At 47.8% G+C, this 14,225-nt stretch overlaps 1 non-coding gene and 1 pseudogene across 3 annotated transcripts; one reads left to right on the top strand and one right to left on the bottom strand.

Moving 5' to 3' along the window:
* Nucleotides 1-117: 117 nt before the first annotated feature.
* LOC114604208 (uncharacterized) lies at nucleotides 118-3,687 on the top strand. Of its 2 annotated transcripts, none has more exons than XR_003708249.2 (3): nucleotides 118-235; nucleotides 1,667-1,938; nucleotides 3,111-3,687. It is a non-coding gene; the product is annotated as an uncharacterized LOC114604208 (transcript). The 2 variants fall into 2 exon arrangements; XR_003708250.2 differs by lacking the exon at nucleotides 118-235 and adding an exon at nucleotides 284-447.
* Nucleotides 3,688-7,110: 3,423 nt separating this feature from the next.
* On the bottom strand, nucleotides 7,111-12,285 carry LOC144328820 (uncharacterized; annotated as a pseudogene). Its single transcript, XR_013394098.1, has 10 exons — nucleotides 10,573-12,285; nucleotides 10,236-10,267; nucleotides 9,969-10,085; nucleotides 9,718-9,797; nucleotides 9,493-9,595; nucleotides 9,304-9,387; nucleotides 8,990-9,094; nucleotides 8,630-8,681; nucleotides 8,282-8,364; nucleotides 7,111-7,200 (listed from the first exon to the last, which is right to left on the bottom strand). The product of XR_013394098.1 is annotated as an uncharacterized LOC144328820 (transcript).
* Between the last annotated feature and the right edge of the window lie 1,940 nt (nucleotides 12,286-14,225).

The raw sequence follows: 14,225 nt of genomic DNA on the forward strand, positions 1-14,225 counted from the left end.
CCCGGCTCCGCCGCCGCCGCCGCCTTTTCCTCCGTCCGTCCCGGTTGTTTGAATTTGGCGCCCGGAGAGCTCGGTCCGCGTCACGTGTCGCGCCGGGACCAATCGGCATCGGGGCAGAAGAGCGGAGAACGTCAGGGTGCCTAGAGCGGGGCGGGGCGGGGCTTCGGCGGGCTGTGGGCGGAGAGAGGGGCGCGCTCCGGTGCGGGGGCTTCGGCGGGATCCCTCCGAGATCGCGGTGCGTCTGGCGGCGCTGCGCCCAAGCGGGGGGGGGGGGCGGGCTCGGGGAGGGGGCCGCGGCAGGACCCTCTAAGGAGGCTGCGGGCCACATGCTCAGCCGAAACAAGGAAAGGGGCCGGGAGAGATCGGGGGGTTTGGGCTGGGTGGCCATCAATATGCGGATGGTACCCAGCTCTACCTCTTTCAAATCGGAACCAGTGAAGGTCCTGTGTGAGTGCCTGGAGGCGGTTGGAGGATGGATGGCGGCTAACAGATTGAGGTTGAATCCTGACAAGACAGAAGTACTGTTTTTGGGGGACAGGGGGCGGGCTGGTGTGGAGGACTCCCTGGTCCTGAATGGGGTAACTGTGCCCCTGAAGGACCAGGTGCGCAGCCTGGGAGTCATTTTGGACTCACAGCTGTCCATGGAGGCGCAGGTCAATTCTGTATCCAGGGCAGCTGTCTATCAGCTCCATCTGGTACGCAGGCTGAGACCCTATCTGCCCGCAGACTGCCTCGCCAGAGTGGTGCATGCTCTGGTTATCTCCCGCTTGGACTACTGCAATGCGCTCTACGTGGGGCTACCTTTGAAGGTGACTTGGAAACTACAACTAATCCAGAATGCGGCAGCTAGACTGGTGACTGGGAGCAGGCGCCGAGACCATATAACACCAGTCTTGAAAGACCTACATTGGCTCCCAGTACGTTTCCGAGCACAATTCAAAGTGCTGGTGCTCACCTTGAAAGCCCTAAACGGCCTCGGTCCAGTATACCTGAAGGAGCGTCTCCACCCCCATCGTTCTGCCCGGACGCTGAGGTCCAGCTGTGAGGGCCTTCTGGGGTTCCCTGACTGCAAGAAGCCAAGTTACAGGGAACCAGGCAGAGGGCCTTCTCGGTAGTGGCACTCGCCCTGTGGAACGCCCTCCCACCAGATGTCAAAGAGAAAAATCACTACCCAACTTTTAGAAGACATCTGAAGGCAGCCCTGTTTAGGGAAGCTTTTAATGTTTAATAGGTTATTGTATTTTAGTGTTTTGTTGGAAGCCGCCCAGAGTGGCTGGGGGGATTCAGCAAGATGGGTGGGGTATGAATAATAAATTATTATTATTATTATTATTATTATTATTATTAGCAGGGTTGCCAGGGAACTGAGGGGGGGGCAGATGGGTTGGAGAGGCCCCCCCCTCGGTTTCTTTTTAAAAAGTTAAGAATCGGGAGCATAGCTGTCAACTTTTCCCTTTTTTTTAAGGGAAATTCCCTTATTCCGAATAGGATTCCTCGCAAGAAAAGGGAGAAGTTGACAGCTATGATCAGGAGGCACCCAAGGGAGGGAGGTCCACCGTATTAAAGATAAATTCATTTTTGTGGAGATTGTTGTGCTTGAGCTAGAACACAAGAAGATCTCAAGCAAACAGTCGATGGCAGAAGCGCACTGTTTTTCTCTCTGCAGGTCTAGAAGCAGATTGTCCTACTCGTAAGGAGTGCCATTCGGTTTTTCCCCGCTGACATCGGGGGGGGGGGACACCATGAAGCTGAACATTTTATTCGAAGCTGTTGATGCCTCCAAAGAGGAGGCGTGTAAGCAAAGGATGGAAAGGAGAGCTCTTGTTCACTGAGGCCCCCAAAGAGGGGCTTGTGTATCCCTATGGGACGCCACTTCATCCAGGGGGCAGTCCAAGATGTGTACCCACCAAACCAGTAAATCAGATTGGGAGTACTTGGGTATGGTCTTCTTGTCTTTTCCTTTATATTGTGGGGATGTACTGTTAGTGCACAACTGCAGCGCTTGCTTGGTGTCCTCACTGTTTTCTGTGCTCTGTGTTCAAAAGCTCACTATCCTGCCCTTGCCTTGCAAAATAAGACCACAAGTTATTATTATTCTTTTTTTTTAAGCTTGTCTGCCCATATTTCCATGGAAAACCCAGCTCTTGTTAATTATTCTTATCTCTCTTTACCTGTACAACTATCGCTTTAGATTATTTTGGCCTACAAAATAGTTTAAAACTGTTCATACCCCCAAATTCTCTTTCAGTCCTGGAGACAGTTATTTCAGTGGAATTCTGTTCCTAAAACATTTCAAACTTGCCTCTGTTTCAAAATTTGTATCAGAAGTAGGTTCTTGACCACTAAGCAGATGCCATAAAAAACGGCTGAGTATTTTATGGTGCTGTGGGAAACTGATTTTGTAACTGTCTGTCTGGAAATTGCCAACAGAAGACAAGAAAGAGCTTGGCTTGCAGCTATGAAACCATTATGGTGCTTATTTTGATCATAATTCTGGCAGTTTGGTGCCTTACTTCTCTTCATGAGAGGGAAATAATAAATAAAATAATAACGTAACAATTGCATGCACATTTACTTGGATGTAACCTCTTGAATCCAGTGAGTTACTTTTGAGAAAATATGCATAGGATTACTGTAAATCACATGCATGAGATTTGGTTTTGTTTTTTAAAATCTGGATATTTAGAAAATGAATATAAATACAATATAATGTTTGCACAATCCTTTCTAGCAATTTCCAAAGAGGGATTGGCTATCAATGAGAAAATGGTATCGGTAATCGGAGCTGATAAGCCAATCCCTACCTGTGCCCACTTCTTCATGGCTCCACTCTTGTACTTCCATTTTGTGACTGAGTAATTCTTAGTCCTCTTACATGGGCCCTGGGGGTAGAAGGTTTGGAAACCCTTGATTTAGAATATGCATAGCAAAGGGTTAAATGAAGCATTTATCCATCATTTGCTAATTTCTTACACTGCCTTCAACTGTAATATGGGGATAATACAGACTTATGTTTTCAGAACTATTGCAAGGATTACTAAGAGTGTACATTAAGGTATTTGAAATAGGGATGCTTGTGTTAGCTTATTATTATTGCTTATTTTTCTCAGATAATTCCACAGTTTGAGAGTGCCAGATCACTGGGTCTCCAGAGCTGGTGCCACGGTTCCCCAAACGTGAAAATAAAGGATACCAACCATGCCATCCCTGTGGTGGCAGGAAGGCGTTGGAGGCCTGCAGCCTGCAAGTTTTCTCCACTAATGTTTGAGAATGCAAAAACAGAATCCTGTGCTGTGGGGACTTCAGAACACCCTTTGGACTTTGGTGGACAAGCAGGAAACTTTGAGACATGCTGTAACCAGCCAAGGGCTCTTTCTACTCCAGCTTCCATCAGCCCTACAAGCAATTCTAGGGCTGGGATGGAAAATCCTTTTCCCTGCCCCTTATCTCCTTATGCTGACCCGGTTGCATTCAGCCCACCAGAGAGATGCACTCCAGAACAGCCCTCCATTGAGGCCCATCATTATTGTCTGCCCCAGATGGATAGCTTTACTCCTGGCCCATTTAGTAATCATGTTGGTGAGGATATTTCTAATGACTTTGAGGCTACATCTGTGCTGGTCAAGGACACTCCTGAGGACGAATATGGAGTTAAGGTAACATGGCGGAGTCGATCTCTCTTAATGAAATACCTCAGAGAAAAAGGAATGCTGAGCACCAGGGACGTCTTAGTGAAGACACAAATGAGTGCAGTGCTTAGTGGGGCTGAAGATAGCCAATAGTTTAAAATAGTTTTGAAAGATCAATCTCTATTTGTGGTGTGTTCATCCAGTCCAAACAGATTTTGCAGGTCATTATAGTTTAAAAAATGCAAACGTGTTTGCCTAGAAGTGACAGCTGGATACCAAAAGCAGCAATGCCTCTGTCAAAAACTGCTTTCAGTACTTCTAAACCTGGAGTGGAAAAATAGATTGAACAAAACGTTTTTGTGTATGATAAACTGTCTAAATAATTTGAGAAGGTGGTATACTTGCAAGATAAAGCACAGGGGCATTTTATAAATCAATCAAACCAAAAAGGTCTGGTGTTTCTGGAAAGACATTCCTTATCGTACCTCCCCTAGTTTAAATGAATACAGTACCAAGTTATTTCTGTATTCAATGACTTCACTACTGATCTCTGCCATGACTTCAGTATGGAGACAGCCAGCAGTGTTGTACAGTCTTTACTGCCTCTATTATGCTTCATGTAGGAAATTACCCTGATTTACTTACAGCAGTGCTGGAAGGAATTACTTGTTCATACTTTTGTGCCTTTGCTGCTCTTGGAAAGAGGGGGGGCCTGGGGGAAATGCCTCTTTATATTTTTCATTAGACCAGTCAACACAGACATGTTTTGGGTTATCTCATTCTTTGTATATATTCACGGAGGATGCTTCATGCAGATTTTCTATATAAAAGCTATTTCATTTTATGATTAATTGCTTCATCCTTCAGCAAAACTAGTCTGTGGGACAGTATGGTGTAAAACAACATAGCTTTTGGTTCTGGAGGACATGAGTTTGCATAGCTGGGGGAGCCCAAGCACCTTTTATTTATTCAGTCGGGGGCAGGCGGGCAAGGAGTCAATATGAACTTAAAACATGGAACCCCATCCCACATATTTACCACTCCCTATAACATCATACAAAGCTTAGTGATTATTTTGTGTGGTTTTTTTTAAATACCCTAATAAAAGCATTGTCCTGTCAGTGTGGTTATTAAAAAATGCAGTGACAAACATTTTATTAATAAAGCAGTTTGCTTTACAACTTAATTTTTGTGGCCCTTTAAATCACAAAATCCTAAGTTATTTCCTCAGGCCAAGTGTTTGGCATGCTGCTTTATGGTGGTGAGTCATCAATAACTTACATTCACCAGAAGCAACAGCTCAGTGCCTTCCACATGCACTGCATCAGGAAGCACCTTAGAGACCAACTAAGTTTTTTTATTGGTATGAGCTTTCGTATCTGAAGAAGTGTGCATGCACACGAAAGTTCAATAACAAACTTAGTTGTTCTCTAAGGTGCAGGTGGCACTGTGGGTTAAACCACAGAGCCTAGGACTTGCCGATCAGAAGGTCGGCAGTTCGAATCCCCGAGACGGGGTGAGCTCCCGTTGCTTGGTCCCAGCTCCTGCCAACCTAGCAGTTCGAAAGCACGTCAAAGTGCAAGTAGATAAATAGGTACCATTCCAGCGGGAAGGTAAATGGCGTTTCTGTGTGCTGCTCTGGTTCGCCAGAAGCGGCTTAGTCATGCTGGCTGCATGACCTGGAAGCTGTACGCCGGCTCCCTTGGCCAGTAAAGCGAGATGAGCGCCACAACCCCAGAGTCGGCCACAACTGGACCTAATGGTCAGGGGTCCCTATACCTTTTTAAGGTGCTACTGGAAGGAATTTTTTTATTTTGTTTCAACTACAGCAGACCAACAAGGCTACCTGCCTGCATCAGGAAGATTTGGGGCACCACATGGTAGGATAGAGTCTCAAAGAAAGATGTGCTCTCCTGAGCCCACATTCCCAGTATGTTCTCACTTCTGTCTCAGCAATGTCTATCCTGGCTGGGTCATGTCCACAGAATAGAAGATGGCAGGATCCTGAAGGATGTGCTCTATGGGGAGCTGGCTTCATGCACCAGGCCCCTTGGCAGATCAATTCAGTGTTACAAAGATGTCTGCAAATGTGACATGAAGGGTGGCAACGTTCACCTTGCCATGTGGGAATCCCTTGCAGACAACTGTAGTTCCTGGAGACAGCCAACTAAGGTTATTGGCAGAATTGAGAAGGCATCTACTGAATCCTCAAACTTGCCTTTAGCAATAGAAGATTGCCACACTTTAGTTTGCAGGAGTGGCCTTAAGAAGGTGTAGTTTGAGGAAATGGAGGCGCCCAAGGGCCCCCAGAAACCAAGAGCTGGCCACAAATTTTGTGTAAAGCAAATTTGACATGTGGGTTCATATTTTGTAAATAATTAACTTGGGGAGGGTCATGTAGAAAATCCTAGGTACAATCCCTGACGTTGCCAGTTAGAGTTGGGGATGAATCCTGCCTGAAACCCCAGAGAGCCACTGCCTTTTAGTGTCAATTACAGTTGTGCCTTTGTTTTCGAACAGCTTAGTTCATGAACAACATGGAATTTGAACACCGCAAACCTGGAAGGAGGTGTTCCAGTTTGCAAATTTTGTCTCGGAAGCCGAACGTCCAGCACGGCTTCCACAGCTTCCATTTGGCTGCAGAAAGCTCCTACAGCCAATTGGAAGCCGTGCCTTGGTTTCCAAACATTTCTGAATGCATTCTGTTAGAAAACCAAGGTATGACTGTATACTGAATTAGACAGGCCAGGAAGGTCCTGCCTTGGGACTTTATGTTGAAGGGTGGGTAAGAAATTGAATTCATGATGTTGGCAGTGATAGCTGGTGTCTGGTGGACCTGGCAGTGGGGGCTCGTGGGTCACAGGGATATGGTCAGTTCTGGTTTTCTCCCTTGCAGAGTTGCTGTAAACATAAAAATAATGTAAACATTATAAAAATAAACACCTTGCCAGAGTTTCACGTGTGGATTCTTGTCAAAGAAGCCCTATATTACTCAGAAGTAAGCCCTGCTGAATTCAGTGAGGCTTGTTCCCTAACAAGGGAAACAGGTAAAAGGTGGATCCAGGTTATTTTAAACGGATCCTCGTGAATTCATATGATTTTTTCATTCAAATTAAATAAAACTGCCATGATACTGTAGGTCATGTCTTAGTCTGTGGGCAGCATTAAAAAAATTATGCATCCACTGTTTAGAGAAGTTTTTAATGTTTGAAGTTTTATTCTGTTTTTTGTGTTTTGCTGGGGAAACCCAACCAGATGGGTGGGGTATAAATAATAAAATTATTGTTATTAATACTATTACTATTCCTGCTGGAAGAGTTCATCACAGGTGGGATAACCGCAGAGGCCCCCTTGGTATCGGGAGCCTGAACAAGAACAGACAAAGCCTACCAGAACTGTGCTCACAGCCTCTGCATCACGAACATGGTATGCTCTACCAAGGCAAAACACTCAGTGTCCTGGAGACATCTTAGATCTCAGGTCACTGGCACCAGCTGGACTGAATTATCACCAGGCGATTGCACTGAACTGTGTTAATGCCACACAGAGCTACCACAGCAGTGGTCACTCCCTGGTGGTAAGCAAAGAGGACCTGTAGCCAATCTAAGGTTCTGCACTTTGGCAGGAAGAACCAACTGCACCAATAGAAGATGAGGGACACCTGGTTTGCTGGTAGGGAAAAGGATCTAGGGATCTTAGTGGACCACAAGCTTAACATGAGTCAAGCTGAGAGTTATGCAGCAGCACAAAATGCCAATACTATTTTAGGGTGCAACAACAAAAGTGCCCAGGATACAATGAACACAATGAAATTCAAAACAATAACAATTTATTGAGCATTTATTCACAATCCATTAAAAATATTTATTTTTATTCCATTCTCTTCCAGTTCTTTTTCTTCTTGACACATGGAGTTACACAGGGAGTAGATCATATATCCTAAGGAACGGAAAAACCCAAAATTCCGTGAGATCTTTTGAGGCAAAATAATGTTAACAATTTTCGGATCTCTGTCCCCTGCCCTGTCCTGTCTTTTGTCAAAACAAAGGTGTCAACCCTGTGCCCAGGCAGCAAGACACCCCCCCTCGGCCTCCCTGAGGTGGTCCAGAGGAAAGAAGAGCAAGGCACAAGGCACCAGCTGGGCTGCAGGAGTTGCCAGAAGGAGGCCTGCAAAATGCCACCCAACCATCTTAGGGACTCCACTCTGCATCTGTGTAGGGTTTACTCGTGAGCCTTTTCTTCTCCCAAAGCCATCCCACGAGGCAGCGGAGGTTTAGAATCAGAGTTCTCCCCGATGGGCTCCTCCCTTCCGGGGGGATGAGCCCCATCGGCCCCTCACTTCCCTCTACGGCACGTGCACAAACAGCTCCCTCTGGATCTCGTCCGCTCCATCTGCCGGAGCCTGTCTTCGGACACAGGGGAAAGTCCCTCACTCACCGAGGGTTTGAGACCCATTGGCTCCCCTCCCCTGGTTCCTCAGCCTCTTCTCCCTCTGACTGCTCCTCCTTGTCCCCCCTCCACTCCCTGGGCTCTGAGACGTCTTCCCTTCCTGGTTCTCCAGCAGCTTCCTCCCACCATTCTTCTGTGCCCAACCAGTCCATGACATCGTTCCACCCCTTGGCCTCTGTCCCCACTAGGCAGCTTCCCCCTACCTGATCTGGTCCCACAGCCACTGCGTCCCTTCTGCCCCCATGAAAAGATGGAGAAGGAGGTCCTGCTGGCATCATTCTGTCACCTGCAAGAGAAAAAAGGTAAGCAGGACGCCAGGAGTGCCTGCTTCTCTCACTACAGATGGACTTTTGAGGAAGTCTTACCTGCCAAGTGCATTTGGATGTTGGTCTCTTTCTGATGCCCAGTGGAGCCCGAGGTCCGCACTACCTATATATCTTCAATGATGATGTCGTCTGGATGGAAGAGAATGAGAATGAGAAGAAAATGAAAATGAGATTTTCCCACAGGCCTTTAGTCAAAGGTCGCTGTCTCCAAGGTGTGGGCCTTACCTTCTTTCGGCTTCAGGTGGAAGCAAGCCAGGTCCGGCCGAACTACTGTCATCTGCAGAGGAAATAAAAATTTGGGTCAGATGGGAGCAAGAGAGCACGGAAGCAGCCCAAGTCAGGAAGGACGGGTCTCCCTCTGTCTTGGGCCCAATCCCTTGTTCCAGAGGAGCTCCCTGGGCCCTGCAGCCTCCTGGGTAGAGGTGGAAGGGCAGCAGCAGGAAAGGAGGCAGGAAAAGCCTCTGGCCTCATCCTGGCCCCCAGGGACACACACTACATCATCTGTGTTAAAGATCACTTGGGGATGTGATCTTGCGGGGGATGGAAGTAACCAAAGAAATGAATAGAAGAAGGCAAGGTACTTACTCTGAGGTTGGGGAATTTCCGGGCAATGACCAGCAGCAAGGAAATGCTGCTGGCCGCTAGTTCTTGAGCCTCCCCACTTTTCCCCAGGGCGTATCCTCTGAGGTCCTGCAGGAGGAAAGAGCATCTCAGAGTCAGGGGCCAGTCTGGGCCAAAGTGGCCCCCACTGCAGAGTCCTTGGCACTTCTGGACCATGAGGATTTGCCAGCTTTGGGGGCCAAACAGGCTCTGTGCCCCAGAAATGGGGCAGTCTGTTGGGTAAGGGATGGGGGGGGGGACAACCCTAAAACCACCCCTGATGCCATTGGGACACTTACACTGAGAAGGTGGAGGAGAGTGCCAGGGTTGGGGGCTTCCATAAGGAGACACCCCAGCAGGAGCCGGAAGTGCCTCTTCAGTTCCTGCGGGAAAAGAGAGAAGAGAGTTTGAATGCTGGGTTGGATTCTGCAAGTGTGTGATGAAGAAGAAGAAAGAGCCATGAAGGGAAGTCAAAACAAAGGACATACTTCTCTCTCCTCCTCCTCCTCCTTGGCCCCACACAGCACGGCCTCCAACATCCTGTGCAGGATGGCACTGATCACGTCAGAGGTGAATTTGGGCCTCATTGTGCTGCAGAAATGAAAGGTAGAGGGTTAGAGTCTCCCTTGCCCCTTTCTCCCTCCCGCCTGCTCTTTCCCCCTGGAGTTCTGCCCCCCACCCACAACCCCATCCACGCGAAAGACCCCACTCACTTTAGCTGAAGGAGGGCCTCCAAGGCAAGGGCCAGGGTCAGGGGGCGATCCCTGAAGTGCTCCAGGGGCCCCAAGATGTCCTGGAAGAGAACAGAGGAGGAAAATCAGCTCCGACCCCAAACACCAGGCTTGGCTTTGCAGGGGAATGGCAACCCCATGGCCTAAGCCGGCAGGGTCCTCCTCTCCGCAGATGCACAACCCCTTCTCCCCACCTCCCCGTGGGGGTCCCTCACCCCCCCCCCATCACTCACCAGAATGGCTTGGGCCGTCTCCTGCTTGGAGCACTTCAGGGATCAGAGCCCCCTGAGCTCAGCTGCCTGGCAGCTCTGGATAACCCCCAGGAGGTAGAGCTGTTCATCCTCCAGCAGCTGAAATGCAAAAGTCAGGCTGTCAGTTCCTGGGGAGGGGATGGCTTCTCCACATCTGAGAGTGCAGAGTGGGGGGGGCAAAGAGCCCGGGGGCAGCGGGGGGCAGGTCTGAGGGATCCAGTCCCTGCTCTTGTTTTCTCCAATACTCACCCCTGGGGCTGGGATGCGGAACCGCAGCAGAACTGCAAACAGAAGGACATGGAGACAGGTGAGTCCGTCCCTGAGCACCTGGCAAAGCTATTCCAAGAGTTCTCTCCTGGATTCCAAGTCCTACTACAGGGATGGGACACCCCAGGCCTTGGGGGCCAGTCCTGGCCTCCTTTCCCCAGAATGTGGCTCCCCAGGGAAGGTGCCACTCCTCTTGACAACTGCCCCCCCCCCAGCCATGCCCCGCAGCCCAGCCACCTGCTTCCTTCACTGGACCCCACAAAACAGGTTGGCCCATTCCTGCCCTCCTCTGTCCAAAAAAGGAGGGGCACTTCCTCACCTGGCGCCACGGGCTGCTGTGGGTCTTGCTGGGGGGCCACCCTGTGGCAGTGCCTGAACAGGCACCTTAAGCTCCTGATCCTAGAAGAGATGAGCGGAGAGAGCGACTCAGATGCCAGCAGCCCCAATTATTGGGGGGGGGTGTTTGTGTGTGAGGAGGGGCATCTGGAGAAAACAGTGAACCTTCCGAATTGGCAGAACAGAAATACATATGTGGAGCCTAATTGATCTTTGCCAGCCCATCATGACCAATTCCTTCCATCTCTCTGCAGTTCAGTGACCTGAAGGGGCATCATCAGAGCCTGAAAGAGGCAGCCCAGAGCATGAAGGGCTGGCAAAGAGAGAAAGGAGGTCCCAAGTGGTCTGGGTTCAAGAGCTATGGCCATGCCAGGACCCAGAGAGCTGACCCCCTCATTCATGCAGTCAAGCAGTGTATAAATTTCAGGAAGCAATTGAAAGAAACAGGGAGAGGGGAGAGCTTTGGGTCATTCTTAACATTGTTACTGGAATTTTTGGAAAGGGTGCCGGGGGGGTTTCCCCCTCCAGCAGGCACCATATGATGACCATTGAATCTTCTCCTGGTGATGCCCCTCTTCAGCAGAAGTCTCTTAGTGAGCACACACCAATTAATTGACCCCCAGTTACTAACTGTCTTCTCACTTCTTCACACACCCCCCTACATGGTGGGGCAAGGACTTCTCAATATAAAAGCTCCTTGCTCAAACAAAAACCTTCTGGACACTTAGGAGTTAACGCCCTCTCCGACTCAGCTGCCTCAAAGTACATTTGTAACTCAGTATCTTCTTTTTGCTTTTTGGCAAACTTGGGGTTTGACTTTTAGTCAAAGGAAACAAAAAGGTCTCTTTTCTTTCCTCACAAGATTATCCCCTTGCTGTCCTTCAGGGTTGTCTGCCTCTGCTACTGTATCCACCCCCTCAGGATTAGGTGACTGTAGGCTCCCTGGTAACTATGAAAGTACTCTGCACATGTTCTAAAATGTCCCAACCAATGAGCACAGGGGCGGGAATTTCTTCCGAAAGGGCTACCTGCCACTTCCCTGCTCAGTTTTTGAACCTGACATCTATTTCCACCACCTTTAGGGTCTCTGCTTGTTTCAAAATTCCTTTTAATTTCATTAATTTCCCTGGAATTATCCCTGATTATCTCAGGGTGGACCATAGTGACTTGTGATCCCGTATCCTTTAACCCGAAATATCTTTATCCGTCTATCCAGATATACTCTCCAGCCTTCTTTAACAAGAGATTATCTTGTTGAATCGCATAACAGTGCAGGACTTGGGCTTCTACTACCTCAGCAGGCTCGGGCCTAGTTGGCCTGTCCGTTTCCTTGACAACCTGACTAGTTGGTCCCTGCTCCGCAGGCTGCATACAATATGTCTGTTTCTGTGTGGCGCTATAACTAGATGTTTCTTTTCCAGGTTTACAATCAAAACTTTTATGACCTAATTTCCCACATCTCCAGCATGAAATATCTTTGGGTCCTACATAACTTGTTTTATTGGCTTTTCCCTCAGTAAACTCTGTATGGGTGTGTGCCTTCTCATGTGGGCTTTTTGATGAGGGGCTACTTCTCTCATCGGTTTCTGAGGTAATCTTTCCTTTGGTTTGCTGAAATTTATTCTTGTTTGTTTCCCAAGATCTCCCATCAATTTTTGGCTCATCAAATCCGTGGTCTCTGATTTCATTAATTTTATTGGCTTCCTCTATTGTCTTGGGGTTCCTTTCTTTTATCAGGTACTTCAACTGGCCATTTATTGTGTCGTAAAATTGCTCCAACACCATCACTTCTCTAATCTTAGGTACCGTGTCTGCATTCTCTTGCTCTAACCATCTCATGAGGTAGGTTTTTATCTTTGCACCCAGCTGGACATAGGTTTCCTCCCTCACCTTTGTCACACTTCTAAATTTTTTTCCTCAACTGCTCTGAGGTAATCCCAAAGCGTGTGTATATTAACAGCTTGTACACCTCAAAATTTCGGGATTGTTCCTCAGTCATTTGAGTGTATATTTCGGCTAGAGGACCACTTATTCATCATTTTATTTTCCTCTTGAAAATCATGACAGGCTCTTTCGAAGGATACTAGAAATGCTTCTGGGCTATCCCTATCTCTAAACTCAGGGAAGCGTTTTAAATCTTTCTTTATTTGATTCTGTCCGTCGGTGTTATTACTATTATTACGATTTTCTAAAACCGTTAATTCCAACTGTCTCATCTCTAACTGAAACCGCTCCTGTTCCCTTTCCTGCTCCGCCCTCACTTTTTCTTTTTCCAATTCCTGCTCAGCCCTCAATTTTTCTTTTTCCAATTCTTGCTCAAGCCTAAATTTTTATCGTTCAAGCCTATTTTTCTCAAGCTCTAATTTCAAGTTATATTCTTGTACTAATTTCCACTTTTCAAAATCCTCTGAGAACTGTGGAACTTCTACTTCAGGTGGGGATTTAGTCATCTCTTCTCTTCTTGTTTCCTCCCCCTGGGGATTCCCATTCTCTTCTCCAGAGCTTTCGTGTGGGTTTTCTCTCACTGGGTGCTTGGTCTTCTTGGGCGGCATTATGGGTGAGTCAGTATTTTCACTAATTAATTAAATAAGAGAATTTTACTTTCAACACTGTTCCTCCCGGCTTGGCTTTTCAAGACCCTGGTCCCCAAAGGATAGCTTTCGGTTTTTGCCTCTAACCTTTCAAGCTTACTTCCTCTGACCCTGAGCCTAAGCCTCCGCCAGAACAGTCTTTTGAGATCTCTTGCTCTTATTGTTATCTGGGGTTTACCCTCGGGCCAGGTAATCACTTCCCCGATTTACCCTTCCCCTCTCCAGGTGTATTGCTTCCCCTCACAGGCTCTTAGACTTATCGAATCCCGCCGCTGCCGCCAATTTTGTGGCGTTCGTACAGAGCCCCCAGTCATCTCACGGACTATTGACCCATACGCCACTAATCCACTGCCACCAACCAGGTCCTGCCTGGTAAAATCACTTCAGTCTCAGTCAGCTTCTCAATTAATAAAGAAGAGTGTATTTTATTTCAGACACAAACAAAACTTGTACAGCATTCCAAACGTTGCTCTTTACTTTCTTAGTCTTATTTTCCTCTCTCTATCTCTTCTACCTCCCCCACACTCAAGAACCCACTGCCCTAACTGTCTCTCTATTACCAACTGCCTTTCCCGACCAGCCAACCCACTAAATCCAACCAACTGCCCACCAACAACGCCCAACGAACTCCTCCCAGAACTGCTTTTATAGTCCCACTGACTCCACCCCCTGGGTCCTGACTGTGCAACCTATTTAACTATTTCCCCTCCAGCACTCTCTCATATATGTTAACGTCACATACCTCCCCCCTTAAGAAGTTTCGATTCAGGAGGGTTATCAGATAGAAGATTTAAAGAGAGAATAATCACGTTAAAAGAACTGATGCAAGAAAGAAGTTAACACCCACTGCCCCCTGCAAAATATACAGTGGTACCTTGGGTTACAGACGCTTCAGGTTACATACGCTTCAGGTTACAGACTCCACTAACCCAGAAATAGTACCTCGGGTTAAGAACTTTGCTTCAGGATGAGAACAGAAATTGTGCTCCGGCGGCATGGCAGCAGCGGGAGGCCCCATTAGCTAAAGTGGTGCTTCAGGTTAAGA

The sequence above is a fragment of the Podarcis muralis genome, chromosome 9 (genome assembly GCF_964188315.1).
Source record: "Podarcis muralis chromosome 9, rPodMur119.hap1.1, whole genome shotgun sequence".
In the NCBI taxonomy this organism is placed as follows: Eukaryota; Metazoa; Chordata; class Lepidosauria; order Squamata; family Lacertidae; genus Podarcis; species Podarcis muralis.